General features: G+C 38.4%; 1 long non-coding RNA gene across 2 annotated transcripts; it reads left to right on the top strand.

The window, feature by feature from the left end:
• The first annotated feature begins 14276 nt into the window (after positions 1-14276).
• On the top strand, positions 14277-16232 carry LOC119773429. 2 transcript variants are annotated; one of them, XR_005279383.1, is made up of 4 exons: positions 14277-14492; positions 15351-15455; positions 15927-16006; positions 16196-16232. It is a non-coding gene; the product is annotated as an uncharacterized LOC119773429 (long non-coding RNA). The 2 variants fall into 2 exon arrangements; XR_005279382.1 differs by lacking the exon at positions 16196-16232 and having other exon boundaries at positions 15927-16163.
• Positions 16233-16595: the final 363 nt, after the last annotated feature.

The raw sequence follows: 16595 nt of genomic DNA on the forward strand, positions 1-16595 counted from the left end.
AGAATCAGTGTAAATAGAGTTCCTCTGTGTGTCTTTATCCTATTTCTAGAAGTAGAATCAATTGAATAGAACTATTTTTATGTGGAAAACAAAAAAATAGAAGAACGTCAGCATCCTTCTCGTGTTGTTATGTTCTACAAAATAAATTAACAGCTTTTATATACACCTGAACTGCCGTCAAAAAACAGAAAACAGTAATAGAAAAGAAATACTGGTGAAAGGGAATCAGAAATGTTGATAGATTACAGACTGCTCATTTTGACAGCAGTTTTCAGAACTCCTGTCTGACTCAGAATATTTTGTTTTATAAAAGAAATCCTAACTTTGGTTACTTTCATTTCTCAAGTTCCAAAAATCCAAACTATCTCCTGCTTCTTCATAGAACTGCAGTCAGAAGTTTCGCCTGTTTTAGCCTAGAGTGTCCCTACCAAAGCTGAATTAAAACCTATGCCTTTGATATTCTCTCTTGCCTCTAACCAAGAATATAATCCATAAATGTAGCCCACTTCTCTGTTGTTTTTGATCCATCGCCATTCATTCTGTCATGTAACAACTTTTTACATAGTGCTAATAAAATGACAATAAAGGGGCCACTTGTCCTCCAGAAAATGTGTCTGTCTGACTTGTTTTCTGTATGTTTCCTGCATATCGCTAACCTTTTCCCAAGCTCATAATGCTTTCTGCAGCCACGGAACAACTGCTGTTAAAATTAAATGTAACATCTAAATAACGTAGTACCTGTTTTCTGGATACACCCCCAATGGAAGGTGCTGCACCCATACCTTGTCTCCTATTCCACAATGAAAATGTAATTAGACTCTTGCACATTTGGATCTTGTTCCAGTACACATAAGTAAAGGTATTGACTAGTGGTAAAAGGTAGTGGGAAATAGATAAATAATAGTTCATAATAAATAAAAAAGATGAAAGAATCCAGTATCCAGTTCTCTCTTGAAAAAGAGACACACCTTGCCTATATTGTTCCCCAGCTTTGGTGCAAACACCTGTTTGCTGCTCTGCCAGTAGCCTACCCGTTATATGGCGCCATCTGCAGACTGAAAGTATTGTAGACTGAAAGAACATTTATGTGACGTGGTTTATATATATATATATATATATGTGTGTGTATATGTAGGAGACAGAGAACATGAGCTATGGGGATCATCAAACCTCCACTGGCTCAACTAAGCAAGTTTTTTCTCATTGCACTAATAACACTTTTAATAAGAAATGTTCCTGTTAATTTAATTTTAACAGCAGTTGCTCCATGGCTGTAGAAAGCATTATGGGAAAAGGTTGGTGATATGCAGGAAAATATACAGAAAACAAGTCAGACCGGCAAATTTTCTGGAAGACAAGTGTCCCCTTTATTGTCATTTTATTAGTACAATATAAAATGTTTTTACATGACAGAATGCATGGCGATGGATCAAAAACAGTGAAGTAGGCTACATTTATGATTATATTCTCAGAAAAAAATAAATAAATTAATGGGCTTGGTTGGAGACAAGAAAGAACATAAAGGGAAAAGTCGGACTGCCTCTGCCGGATTCGAACCTGCCACGAAGCAAAAAATCGCATTGAAGGCGGTTACTTAACCCACTACGCCGCCTCTCGGTGATGATAAGTGGTGAAACATTCCTAGTAATCCCGGTAAATACAAAACATCAGTTGGCGATGCAAAACGTTTTTACATGAAAATAGGTATGGAATGGATTCAAAATAACAGCAAAGTGTATGTAGTGGATATATTCCTAACATTAAGTCTTTGTGAAACGGCAATGCAGTGAATTTTGGCAATGCTGCAACTTTGAGCTCTGTGCAGTTTTCCACAAAGCAGATCTATGCTGAACTTTCTTGGTCTGGCTGCCTTGATCAGCCATTGGATGCAACCAGTTCAAATGCATTGGCTGTGGGAAAAGAAGGAAGGACATCATTATCATATTAGGAAAACGCGCGTTAAATACGCGCGTTCTGACCGACACAACGCGCGTATTTAACGCGCGTTCTGACCGACACAACGCGCGTATTTAACGCGCGTCTTGCGGTACTATCATGACGCGCGTAAAAGGCGGCGCTTGTTGGTAAAAGACGGCGTAAAAAGCGGCGTAATCTCGGGGGAACGCGCGTTTTTTGCGGGTTAACTTCAATCTTAACGCGAGAATTCAATGCGAAATATGACCTTCTTGGCTTGCCATAGGTTTGGTCTGCCGCCTTCCGTAGCGTCCTGAACGCGCTGGCGCTCGCTTTCAGGAAATCCTATACACTACTGTTTATGCTCTAAAAACATTCTAAATGACTTTGTTTCGAGTAAATTCTGGATGCTACCCACTCAGGACACCTTTCTGTCTCGGGCACTGTAGACCTCCATTATTTGAATGTCAGCAGACAGCAAGAAGCCTCCCAGATCTCCAGATGCATTTGAGATATCAAAAAAGTACTCCAGAGTGTTGTTCAGCATGGGGGTGAGTAGAAAATGAAGGCTAATCATGTTTTGGGTGTACTATTCCTTTAAGTCACAGACTGATATTCGACTTTTCTCCACAAGATTGAAAAAATGGCTCAAAGACAATCAAGAGTGTGAGCACTGAACTGGCTTGTAACTGTACATTTTTTTAGTTTTAACTTCTCTTGGTTTTTTTATGCATCTGTGAGTCGTTAATAACCTCCCTCCCCCTTAATGCTAACACCTTTTAAAAGCCTAAGGGGAAGAAGGCAGCAAATTAGCCCATGGCTACAAGCGTTATGTACTTGGACATCAGCCACCTGTTTGGTTGCAATGTTTAATTGTACTTGCCCTGTCAAAAAAACAAATAAATAAATACATTTTAAAAAAAAGGACTCAGTTGTGGTTTTGCGGTTACTACAAGGTTCCTGTTTGTGGAGGCTTCAACTGTTATGGAGATTTCTTTGCTGGAGGGCGGACAGGCAGACTATGGTGGTCCTGAGGAGCAGCGGAGCAGACTGTCACTAGTTTTCCTGAAGTGGACGGCGTTCTGATAAGGGGAATTCTTTCCCTTTCTCAGCGTGATGAGATGATTTTTTTCCAAGGCTAGAACGACCAGGCGTATCCAGTGGATCTGAAGAAATCCTGCCGGAGATTTACAAGAGAGAAACGTGGTTAACGCTTGACGTCTCAAAAAACAAAACAAAACTCAACGCATAGACTCAGCTAAACTCAGAGGGGGCTAGAATACCCAATACCGGCAAACACTCCGGCGAGGAGATGGGTACATTCTGCTACTCATATACTCCTCAGACGGTGATGACCAACGAGCTGCAGGTGTGAGTAGTTGAGAGCAGGAAGAGGCCCTCCAGGCCAACAGAGAAACAATGGCACCATCCGGTGGATGCACGGAGACACTAAAAAAGAACAAAAAAACAACCCCCACAATCTGGAACCCTAACACATAATGCTTGTAATGATATAATTATTCTGGCTTTTTTGCATATAATGATTTTTTAACTGTCCCTTAAACATTTGAGCAAAGAATAAAATATATTGACTTGGAAAGTTCCTTTTCAGCAGCAATCAGGTGTTGGTAGAGGATTTCTGCATCCAAACATTTGAAACGGAACCCTTAAGTCCTATGACCACGTTGTGCTAATGATTCTCCAAGCAAATGTCAAAGCAAAATTAACATTTTGTTCACTGACTTCAATTCAGATGTGCAAGTTTACCAGAATATTATGAATATATTAAATAACAAGAACTGGAAATTATAGTCAATTAATAGGTGGTTCAAATCAAGGGTAAAACAATTATTATCAGTTGAATGATTGTAACTGTTATTTGCGCATTGACCAGGGTTCTCTTACATAAGATGTTGATCTCCTAATTCTGGCTGTTAAAATTTCAGTTGTCCTTCACCAATTTAGTAATTTAGACTATGGCTATCAGCAGAGTTATTCATCAACAACCAATTAAATCTGTCTCTTTTCAGTCAGATGCTACTGAAAGAAGAGGGAAACAGGCTTGAGTGAAAAATCATTTTACTGTTTAAAATAAACACAAAACACCATGGGTTAAAATACAATAGTACCTTTATTAGATCCGAATCAAACAATATTATTATATCTAACTACTACACATACACTATACACTACTGAAAATAAGGGAAAAAAAAACAAATAAAAGGGTCAAGAGTCTCTGTGGAATGTTCAAGTTTTAAGGTTTAATTCATTGAAAGTGTAATTTAAAACAGAAGCAGGTACATTTAAATAAACCCTTACACAGAGATGTTAAATGCAGTAAAAACAGTGCAGTCTCATTCAGTTTGATGGTAAAAAGTGAACAATGACTCAGTAATGCATTAAACTGTGATGAAGCTAAAAAAGAATGGTCCATATGGCCTCTACAGTGTGGCCGGCATGAGGTAGCTGGAGCTAACGATGCTGCCCAGTCCAATCTAGCAGTGTCTTCAGACCCATGTTGCCAGTCTGATCAGTAAGCATTATTATCAGTCAAAACTCTTAAAACCATCAGCAGTTGAATCGGAAAGTGTATTTCAAATAAACACAAACACAACTATCTATTCTACAGGGTCCACCCAAGCAGAGTACTTATTAACAGTGATGGGCAGTAGCGTCGCTTTCCAGTAGTGATGTTATTGTTTTTATCAAGTAGCGACGTAGCGTCCACAAACGCTACAAAATCCAGGGCAAAACTATTTTTTCCAGGTTTTCTATTTTTGAAACAACAATCTGAGTTATTCGTTGGACATTCATGCATGAGCCTCTATTCTGCCTCTCCTGTCTGTATCTACCGAAACATGCGCATGCTTACTGCAGTGGAACTCAAAGAATGACACACACAGACACACGCAGACACACAGAGCCACACACACAGGATGGAGGAGGAGACACGAGCAGAGCGAGAAGAGCAGCCAACTGTCCCTACCACACCGTGGCCTTATCTTCAGAGATTTTGAAACTTGTTGAATCCTCAGATAAAAAGTACGTGTTCAGATGTCTGCTTTGCAATCCAAAAACCAAACCATTGTCAATGTCCAGGACATTGAACACCAACCTAAGAACTCACTGTTGGGTTTATTCAGTGATGATTATAAAATTAATGTGTGTTTATGAAACATTTGTGCAAGGGGATGCTCCACTCCTGTCTCATGATCCAGTCAGGATGATGAAGTAAATTAATCTGCACCAATGATTAGAATATATTGGATACATGGTTTACATATTGAATAAATGTTTTACACTAAATACATTTATGTTATACAGGTCACAGAGTCCAAAAGAATGTGCGCCACCGAATATGGAGAGACAGAGAGCAGTGTGTGTGTGTGTAAAGGCTCTCTGCAGCTGCAGCTTTGGCGCGCGGCCTTGAAGTCTGAGAGATAAGACCAGGGTGGGAACACACCAAGAATGAGCGGGAGAACAGGAGCAATTGAAGGGAGTCCAAGGCCATTTGATGCCTTTGAAAACCAGGGTGCAGAAATGAGACCTGTTTGTAAGACAGACGCATTGAGAATGGGTTGTACAGGGTTGCACAGCTAAGCTGAACTAATTGTAATATATTGAGTTGTCATCTCCAAAGCATGCGGTGCGGTACTATCGCACAAAAAGGGAGGTTTTACTGGGACCTTGAGTTTTAAACAAATGCTGACCTTCTTTGATGTAATGTTATGATCATAAGTCACACTGGATGAAAACATTGTTTTGACATATTGATGATTAAGACTATGATGTGTTTTTGATTTAACTGCACTAAATGTCATCATGATCTACAAGAAATGTCACTATGACTTGTGAAGGAAAAAGCTTTGATAGATCAAAGAAAGGCTTCAATTAAAAATATAAAATATGGTTTGAAGGTGGGTCTTCCACCAAGATGAAAGAGCCCCAAGCCCTGGGAGTGAATAAAAGAGGGCCCTGTTCTGCTTGTAAGTCAGCTGTTGTTGCTCATGTGTGTTCTGTAAATAAAATTCTCCGGATCTGGACTCAGTTGCCTCTGCCTAATTTTTGATCATAGTTTGAAGACTTTTTCTACAGCTTTTTGAGAACTTTGAATTTTTATAAGACTTAGCTTCAATTTTAAGTCGTAGGGAGAACAGTTTCCACGACAAGGAGACCATCCTGCCTTGTCATTCTGATGGAGCATTCTGTCTTCATGAACTGATCAATTGTTCTGTCAGAACAATACTCTTTTTGTAACCATGCATCATGTTCTGTTAATAAATGCTCTGCAGAGGAGGGCCAGTGGGAGACAGTATGTTTGAGTCTGGGGTTCAACTGTCTCTCCTTCCTGCAGGAATAGTATCGATAAGTCTGTATTTCAGTTCTTCTTAAGAAAAAACCTATTCATGAACCTGACACTCACATTTAGGTGAATCACTGATTTCCCTCCTGCAGTATGCAAGTAAAAATATCTAGCATTAGTGTAAATCCCAACTAATTTTAGCCAAATGCTATATGTAAATTAGTAAAACCAAAGCTTCCCACCAGGGGAGGATCTAGGATTCTAGGAGATCAGGGGCTTAGCCCCGAGGGTGAAGATGACTGTGTAGACTTTCTGCTAAATCCCGTTCTAATGTAAAATATGACAGATTACTGGATTAAAGAAATTTCTAGTATACTACATGCTATCACACATAATTCCAGCTCCATAACATGGGAAGAAATTCATTTACCTGCAAGTCTTTAACTGTGTTTATTTATTTCTTCAACAACAAGCTCTGTAGAGACATTTGATCATTATTTGCCAATGTTATGAAGGGGAAATCATATATTTTAGCCACCTGATATAATCTGCTCCCCCATAACATGGGAAAAATTAAACAAATCCTGTGAATTTTGAAACTGTCATTATTTTTCTACATTATGTTTGAAACATATATTATTTTATATTTTGAAATCTTAAATAGTTATTAAAAATATGTCAATTCTCAATTCAAAATGTCTGGAATAGCATTACTTCAGACATTTTGAATTGAGAAAGCTCTCTGGATGGAAAACGAAACATCTTCAAACTTGGAAAACAAAGTCCAGCTGTTTTGGTTTGAACTTTTCTTTTGAAATATATTTGTAAAATGTTAGATAAACATTTAAACAGAAAATAAATTTCATAAAGATCATCAAAGGGGAAACGGATATCAGGTGGCTAAAATACACGATTTCCCTCTCATAACTTTGGCAAATAATGATTTAATGTCACCAAATCCACAGGATTTGTTGTTGATGATGAGAGGAATAAACACAGTTAAAGATTTGTAGGTGAATTAATTCCTTCCCATGTTATGGGGGAGGAACGGAATATTCCAGGCAGCTGAAATATCCATTCTCTCCTCTCCTCCTCCCATATGTTTAGGAAATAAACAGCAACTGTTTCCAAATTCTCAAAAAATGTTATGTTTGATAGCATGTAGTAGAAATTTCTTTAATCCAGTAATCTGTCATATTTTACATTAGAACGGGATTTACCAGAAAGTCTACTCTCTCATCTTTTCTGGAAATCTTAATTTTTGTGTCCTGCTATCAGCCAGTTTCCGTTCTCTTATATCAGCAGTGAAAAATGATAAATACTTCTGACTTTTATTTCTGTCAGGCTTAACTGACAGAAGTTGGAAAAAGACAGATTCTCTTGGCGTTTAAAAAATAACACAAAACAGCTTAAAAGGACCTCGTCTATTTATTTATTTTACAATTTTATAGACAACAGCTGCTGATTAAACTGGATGTTACAACATTGACCTGAATGAAAATGGTCCCATCCGCTATGTTCGCCTCTCCGGCTTCAATGCGCGCTCCCGACACAAGGAGAACAGAATTTTATACAACTCCAGGACAAAGAACGTCTGGAAGTCAGTCAGAGCTTCACATACCTGGGGCTAGAGTCCTGCAACGGGTCGGGTACCCGCGGGTCCCCGACGGGTCACCCGCTAAAATGCTCTTTTGCGGGTGAAAAATACATAAATAAAAATAAACGGGACGGGGGTCGGGCGGATATTTTTTTAGTGCGGGCGGGTAGTTGGTGATTTTTTTTATTTTTATGCGTGTGTGTTGTTATGGACATCAGAAATGTTATATTAATCAGGCACTGGGGTCACCCTTGTTGTAGCTTAAAGCCCTGCCGGCAGTGTGGGCTTCCCTCCAAAAAGGCCACAGTCAGTGCATACACGTCTGCTGCAGTTTTAATGGCGCTGTTCTGCTGCGCAGCGTACTATAGCCTATTACTTGATGTGTTAACGGGTCGGGTTGCGGGTTAAATATCAACAGGTCGGGTCGGGTTCGGATTTGAATTGAAGATATCCGCGGGTGACGGGTCGGGTTCGGTAGTCATCCTAACGGGTTCGGGCAGGTGCGGGTTGGTAAAACTCGACCCGTGCAGGACTCTACCTGGGACATCAGTCTGTTTAGCAACAGCTAGTGGGGACTTCTTCTGCACAGGAATGCTACAGGCTGCTTTCCTGCACATGCTGCCACTCTCTGGTGAATTCCAGTACTGCACATTTTACTCTGATCAGCTCAGAAGCGAGATCCGGGGCTCTTGGGGAAACATCCGGGGTTGCAGCCCAAGTAGCCACCCCCTAGATCCGCCACTGCTTCCCACCTACCAACAAGCAGTGTGTGATGGAAAGGGACTATCCAAGCGGCTAAGAAAAAGTGTTTAAAAAAAAAGTTTATGCAGTTATTATAATTATAAAATTTGATTAGCCTGGTGTTTTATTATATTCAGTTATTCAAACATGAGTGATTTTCAAGGTTCTTGGCCATAGAGAGCTCATTTGGCCAAGACTAGCCATTTGTTTTACATAGCCAAACACTCATTAAAACAGTCAACTGCAGTCAATCTTTTTTAAATAAAAATGAGAAAAATATATCAGCTTTAACTTTATAGGCCCCTTTAATTTCCAGATAGTTAAATCTGATGAGTACCACTAAGATATTCTCATTAGAGAGCAGTAGCCAAACTTAGACATTGTATTTTCATGGCCTAATCTACCAGACAGGGTGTTTACATAAATCGGTTTTAAGGCTTATTTGCACAGATAAGATTTTTTAGGTATGGAGGAACAGCTCTCCCATATATAAAAATAAATACATAAATAAATACATGCTCAATAAATAAATAAGCATTCAATTAATTACCCCCAAAAATACAATGAATAAATATGTAGGTAGAAATTAAATTATACAGAGAGACATAAATGTATATATATCTCTTAATTAGCTTCTTTATTTTTTCACCTTTTTTGTAAACAGTTTAATTTGTTACTTGAATCGACTGTTTAATTGAGGTCTGAAGAAGTTTTCTCTAAGGGAGACCCTAAAGAAATAAGATGCCTTTTGTAAGGTTTTGTTTTCCCTAGAGATGTCCATTGAATGTAAACTCATAGCCATGTCTCGATGTGTAGAACAATACACAGTACCTTTCATTTGGTTCTAATAACAGCAGATTGTCTATTTTTTTGTCTACTAGTAAATACTTTAGTTTTTTTATTATGCTGATCATAAAGCAATGTTTACACTGTGTTATGTCATTGGCTGATCTTTAATAAATATTTAAACCAGTGTATCAGACTCATTTTGAATTGATATTAGGTTGGTACAACGTTAAGTAGCTTCTGATGTAGTTAAGCTACTTTTAACACATTAGTGTAACTTAGCTTGCTATAATTCTTTAGGTGGTAGCTTTGGTGTAGTGAAGCTTAATTTATTTAAACAGAAGAAGAAAAGAAAAAAAAGAGAAAAGATGAAAGAAAGAGGAGATAGAAAGGAGACAATGACAAAACATTTTCAGTCTGCTTCATCACCTGCAACGAGATGTAAAGAGAACAGCACAACCAAAAGACATGGTATGAGATATATAATAAAGCAACACCTTGAAACTATCGCTGAAGTAGAATTATTAAGTCTGACATGTACTACCTGAAGATATGAATGTGGGCTTTCAGAAAGCCCACAGAAAGCCTATAACTTCCTCATTTAACACGAGGTCTTCAGAGAGATCTCCCTATTACCCCAGGTTGGCTTACAGCAGAATAGTAACTGGTTCTCTGTTTATTGACTAGAGTAAAATTAGCTGCGGATCAATAGACTGAAAAGCGGCCATTTTACCGTTGCTCTTCTGCAGACTACGTTCAAAATGTTGCCTGTATAAGGGACCAACATCAACAGAAAGATGAAGACGCCCACCTGAAGATGTCTGATCAGCTTTGGCTTTTTGATCATTTGATTATACAACATGAATAAGAAGGGAGATGTGTTGTAATGTGTTGTATTTTAATCAAAGATGACATTTTTAGTATCTAAGTGTTTGATATTACTTTTTTTTTTTTTTAAAGAAAGCCCAAGTGTTAGATGACCACCTGATGGCTGATGGTCAGTATTGGCAGAGATTTCTGGAATAGAGAATGAACTCTGATGATCAGGTCATGTCAGCTACCATTGGGGAAGAGGAACGCTGATATTAAATCCTCCAACTTTTCAATGTGTGCTTTGACTGAACTTGATTCTGAAGAGCTGAACTGGTCATCTGTGTGAAACATCTTATGATTTTAACATTTTGCATAGAGATTGATCCTTTTTTTTTTTTTTTTTTTTTTTTTACTTTTAATGAAACTCAGATTAATAATATGACTTACCCTTTGTAGAGATGAAGGGGTCTATGGTTTTGACTGATTTTAACTTTTCTCTTTCCAGGGAAACAAAAAGGGTAACTGATAATGATAAGAATTAAAAATTTAAATTCTTAGCAAATAGATATTTTAACAATAAAAAGTATCATTATGAGGAAAAACAGTAAATGTTTTTGCCAACTAATTCCAGGGCTCTATTTATTGGCAGCTATCATAATCTTTCCCATGATTTTTCCATCTATTATAATAATTTAACATTGTCCACTGACTTAATGCAGTTGTGCATTTTTTTTTATATTTTTTTCATTATTTTTAATTTTAGTTTCTTTTTTTTACTTTCTTACAATTTTAGTTTTGTAGTTTTTAGCTTTCTTTACATATACTCACAATTTTAGTTTCTTAGTTTTTTTATATTCATAAATTTTCCTTTTTTTATATCAATTACACAAGGATAATATCCTGTTATAATCGAAAGGGTGGTCTGTTGTCGGAAAATTTTGATTTCTCTTCTGTTATATATTAATTTATCCTATTTACTCACTATAAACGTTTTCACTCAGTCTGTTTCACTTTCAAGGCCACACAATTCTCTGCAGGATGGTGTTTGTAGACCAGACATAGCTTCTTCCCATAACAAACTAGATTCTTTCTCAAGGTTTATTCATTACATGTTACTGTTTAACCAAAGTGTCTGTAAATTTGTTTTGACTCTTGGCTGCTTTCCATTGTTGTAAGTAAGGGGAAACAAACACTGTCCAGATCAGAACAGAGCAGAATGCTGTGCCATAAGGGCTGTATGATAAACTGTTCTCTCTTTGCAAAGATATGAATAAATGTGCCAACTGAGTGAAATCCATCGATCTTTGTTTATTTAACATGGATGAATAGACTGAATAGACTGATCCCAGGTATGTGGAGCTCTGACAGACTTCCAGACGTTATTTGTCCCGGTGTTGTATTAAATCTGTTTCCCTTGTGTCATGGGCGCTCACTGAAGCCATTGAGGCGGACATGGTGGATCTGATCATTTTCACAGTTTCTGATCGATTTCTCGCTAAAAACAACTGCTATAATCATGTCAAGGTTGTATTTTCCAGTTAAATCAGCTGCTGCTGTTTACAAAATTGTAAAATGAATAGATACAAAAGGTCCTTTTTAAAGGGGAAAACCCTTTTTTTTTTTTTACATTGGGCCCTTGATTTTACGTTATTACATCGTGTTCTACTCACCTATATGAGTTGTGTGTCATTTGGAGCTGTTCCAAAGATATTCCGTTAGGTTATATCCAAGTAACGTTATCCTATGGGCAACGAGCTGAAGGCACAAACTAAACTGTTCATAGTTTATCATTTATAGTATGCCGGCATTCATCACATGTGGGCAAATCACTGTCCTCCAGACATCCGCTGTTATATTTTTTATATTTATATATTTTTTTAAACAAAGCGGCGTGTGTATGACATCATCCGTGTGCACTGGCGACCATTCATTCTTCCTGAACTGCTGCTAGTTTTACTCACATGCCTGGAAGATGTCTAGTGCTACTACCACAGATGATCTCGCTCTCGTAATGGAATTGAACGATTCAGATTAGCTAGCCGAATGAATAGAAAGGGTAGAGCGTAGCCGCCCGTGGCCCGGGCTGCCTGTAACGATTCCAGTCCGGCGCACAGATCACGTCATATATAGGCTACTTTAAAAGATATAAATATAAAAATATAAAATATAACCGCAGATGTCTGGGGCACAGTGATTCGCCTACATGTTATGAATGCTGGTGTACCATAAAGCTGCCTGAAATAATCCGTTCCCCCTCCATAACATCGGAAGAAATTAATTTACCTGCAAGTCTTCAACTCTGGTTATTCCTGTCTTCCTTAACAACAAACCCTGTGGTGATGTTTGATCATTGTTTGCCAGAGTTATTAGAGGGGAATTATATATTTTAGCCACCTGATGTAAGCCGTTCCCCCTTGATGATCTTTATGAAATATATTTTCTGTTTAAATGTTTATCTAACAATTTGCAAATATTCCAAAAAAAGTAAAAAAAAAATAAAAAATAAAACCCATTGGACTTTGTTTTCCAAGTTTGAAGATGTTTCACTTTCCATCCAGAAAGCTTTCTCAATTCAAAATGTCTGGAGTAGCAATGCTCCAATTGAGAATTAAAAAAAACATTTCATAAAGATCATCAACCACCAGTCATATTTATTTGAACTATTTTGGATTTCAAAATATAAAATAATAAATGAATTGAACATAATATAGAAAAATTAACAGGATTTGTTTATTTTTTCCCATGTTATGGGGGAATGGATTTTATCAGGTGGCTAAAATATTTGATTTCCCTCTCATAACTCAGGCAAACAATGATCAAATGTCACCACATCCACAGGGTTTGTTGTTGATGAAGAGAAGAATAGACACAGTTAAAGGCTTGTAGGTACATTTATTTAATCCCATGTTATAGAGGGGGATGGATTATTTCAGGCAGCTAAAATATATGGTTCCCCCCTCATAACGTTGGCAAATAAGTAAAAAATGCTTCCAAAATCACAGGATTTGTTGTTGATGAAGAGAGGAATAAACACAGTTAAAGATCTGCAGGTAAATTTATTTCTTTCCATGTTATGGAGGGGGAATTGTTATGTGTGATAGCATGTAGTATGCTTAAAATTTCTTTAATGCAGTAATCTGTCATATTTTACATTAGAACTGTCAGGAATCCAGTTTTTGTTGGTTGTTTCTGTGTTTCCTTTTCTCCTCTACCAGGTGGTGCCCGTCCTCATTGGGCCTCCCTGCATACCTGCAGCTCGTTGCATCATTACCTGTGGAGTGCTCTTACTGTAAGCTGCTGACTGCCACTACCTTGAGGCCAGAGTTTTTGCCAGTTTGGGGAAGTCATCCTGCAAACTGGACGTTTCGGACCTTCTCTCCCTGGAAGGATCAACTGAGCCTCAAACTGAGCTGGGGAACTGGAGGTTGGGATCCACTTTCCCCCAAGAGGTCATTTGAGTTTCACACTGAGCAAGGGATTCATCTGCACCACAGTCCGTTCAAGTACCGCAGGAAATCTGAGTGGCAGTCAGCTTCTCCGTTCACCAAGGAACAACCGCAGTCTTAGTAAACCCTGTCAGCCCACCACCAAACAAGACAATCACTGGAACATCCCACACAGACTGGATTCAATATAGGACACTTTTTTCTGGAAACGTGAGTCTGCAACCTATTCCTCCTCTTCAAGTCAAATAATCTAATTTCCCACTGAGCCTGAACTAACCGCAGTGTCTTCCTCTCACCTTTCAGTTCTGTTTTTTCCCTGGTCTCTCTGTTTGGTCTTCTGTATTTTGGGTCAGATCTTTTATTAAATCATGACAAGAACGGGATTTACCAGAAAGTCTACACTCTCATCTTCACCCTCAGGGATATGCCCCTGATCTCCTAGAATCCTAAATCATCCCCTGACTCTGATCGAAACGGAGCGCTACTTACAGGCACGGTCCTCTGCCCTGACTGTGCCAGCTGTTCACCTCCAAGTATTCCAGGGACGTGCAGAGGGGGGGGGCGGAGGGTGCTTGAGCACCTGCCCCTTTGTCCCTGATTCTCAAAGTGCCCTTTTGTAGGGTTTATTATTATTATTATTATTTATTTATTTTTATTTTTTTTTTGCGTGTGTGTGTGTGCGTGTGTATTTGTGTGTTTGTGCATGTCCAAAACAATTATAATTTAGATCTACTGTTCCATGGTAACCGTGGCCGGTCACATGATATACTGGATCATGTGACCGGCCGCGTCAGCTTCACACAACGTGCCCTCAAGCTAACCTTACTACCGTGACGTGCCCTGCTGCTGCGGATAACCACTGCGACTCCAGAAAAAGTAAACAACTGGTCAGGTAAGTAGGTGCTGCAGTGGTGTTAGTTTGTGCAAGGTTTATTGTTGCAAGATGAGTAGACTGACCGAGTAAAGTAAGCAATGAGCATCCTCTCTGCTGTGTGCAATTTGCACACACCTCTCACAAGTTATAGCCCTAGCCAGCGGCGCAAAAAGTGGGTATGCACTATAGGTCACCGGTACTGGAGGAGGCGCAGAAACGATCATGGTAAAATGATCCCGCCAGTCATTTTTAAATGCTTTGATAATACTTTCATTGCCCCAGAATGTAGGTAGGTAGTTGCATCCCTGCCGCTATCTAATTGACCACCACACACGCACAGCGTGCTATGGGGAGGAAGTACGTCAGGTTTCTGTTGTTGTTACTGTCTGTTTCACCTGCTATGTGAAAGTGCAGAGAGATATGTATCTTACTCTCAAGCAGGTGTGTTTTCTTCCTGTTTTATTTCACTAAAACTGTGCAGTATGCATATTCACATCATTTTGGACCATTACAAAACAAAAATAATTAGAGTTTTGAATTTCTAAACCTCTCCTTTATTTACACAAAAAAATAAATATGCCCATATAGGCTAATATGCATACAGACAAATTGTATAACTTTTGGACCCTTGCTGTCATGCGCAAACTTAATAGTCAAACTAAATAAAAGCAAAAAAACATTTAAAAAAGTTATTTCTATATCATTTAATAAATTTTTATTTTATAGCATTAGGAATAATAAAGGGCAAAATATTAATGGGTTAAACTTGTGGCTATGCAGTACAATTTTTTTTAAAAAGGTATGCAATGTCAATTTTTGTTTGTATGTGTGTTTTATGTGGATCAGATTGTTTAAGTATCTTATTTCATTTTGCAGAGATGCCTCGTAAGGAGAGGAGGTTGAAACAAAAACAAAAGGAGCTGTGTGAGGCTGCAAAAGGCAGTGGATCACTCACCAGCTGGATGACAAAGAGCACAAAAGGTAAGATCAACACATGCACCAGTTATTTATAGCCATATTCAGTTAGAGAAAACAACATTAACAAACAAAATTTCAATGTTGTTCTGTTACATTGTAAAAAAAAAAAAAAAAAAAAAAAAAACTAAGGCACAGACCCTGACAGAAACTGACAGAAAGACAGAGCCACCTTCTCTCTATTGTCTTTCTCCCACGAATAATGTTACCCTTTCAGTTACAGTTACTTATACAATGTGAATATGTGTTTGTTAATAAATACAGGTTGAAACCTTTAAACTTGAAGTATTGTTTGTGTTTGTGGCTTTGAATGAGCAACTGGTTTTTAAGCAGTCAGCCTTGGCAACAGACTCTAGCAATTCAGCAGTGTGTCAGGTCAGTCAGAGTGAGCCATTTTAAATGTTAGTTATCTTTGCATCTTGCATGAACACACACCACTTGTTTAATCAGCTGCTATCTCTCCCATGCTCTTTTTAGTGTCTGTACCATCAGATTAATACAGCCCAACTCCAGCAACACAGAAGCACCAACCCCCTCAACAGAAGCTGTTTCATGAGGTAAAACACACTCATTTCGCTTTGCACTGACCTCAAACAAATATGTGAGTATGTGTGATAGGGTGTATTTTGATTCTACGTTCCATTATTTATAGTATGGGTTGGTACATTTCAACCAGTTGTACAGCAAGGTATGTTTCTGTATAATGTTTTAAATCCGTGCCCCATGCGCCCTCTTTTAACTTTGAGCACCCGCCCCTCCAACGGTCTCTGCACGTCCCTGAAGTATTCTGTGCCTGGCGTGCGGATCTCTCCTTTCCCTTGCTCAACAGCGTGTCCGTCTCTTACCTGCAGCAGCAGCACCGCTCCTCCTTCCATCCAGGCTCTTTTTATTTTGGCATCAATCAGCCTCTGCTGACACCTGTAGTCTGTAGTTGTTTTGAGTGTTCGGTCCTTTTTGGTGTTGCTCTGCTTTTTAATAAATTCCTTTTTTTATAGTACCTCTGGCTGAATTCCGGGTCCACTGCCGTGATTCATCACAAAATGTTTACATTTCTTTATACAAGACGTGATTTTTATTTGAAGGCAGTATTGTTTTGTCTGTGTGCCATCGATTTTTTTTTTTTTTTTTTTTTGTATCTATTCATAT

The sequence above is a fragment of the Cyprinodon tularosa genome, unplaced genomic scaffold (assembly GCF_016077235.1).
Source record: "Cyprinodon tularosa strain WSP-4 unplaced genomic scaffold, ASM1607723v1 ctg76, whole genome shotgun sequence".
Classification (NCBI taxonomy): domain Eukaryota; kingdom Metazoa; phylum Chordata; class Actinopteri; order Cyprinodontiformes; family Cyprinodontidae; genus Cyprinodon; species Cyprinodon tularosa.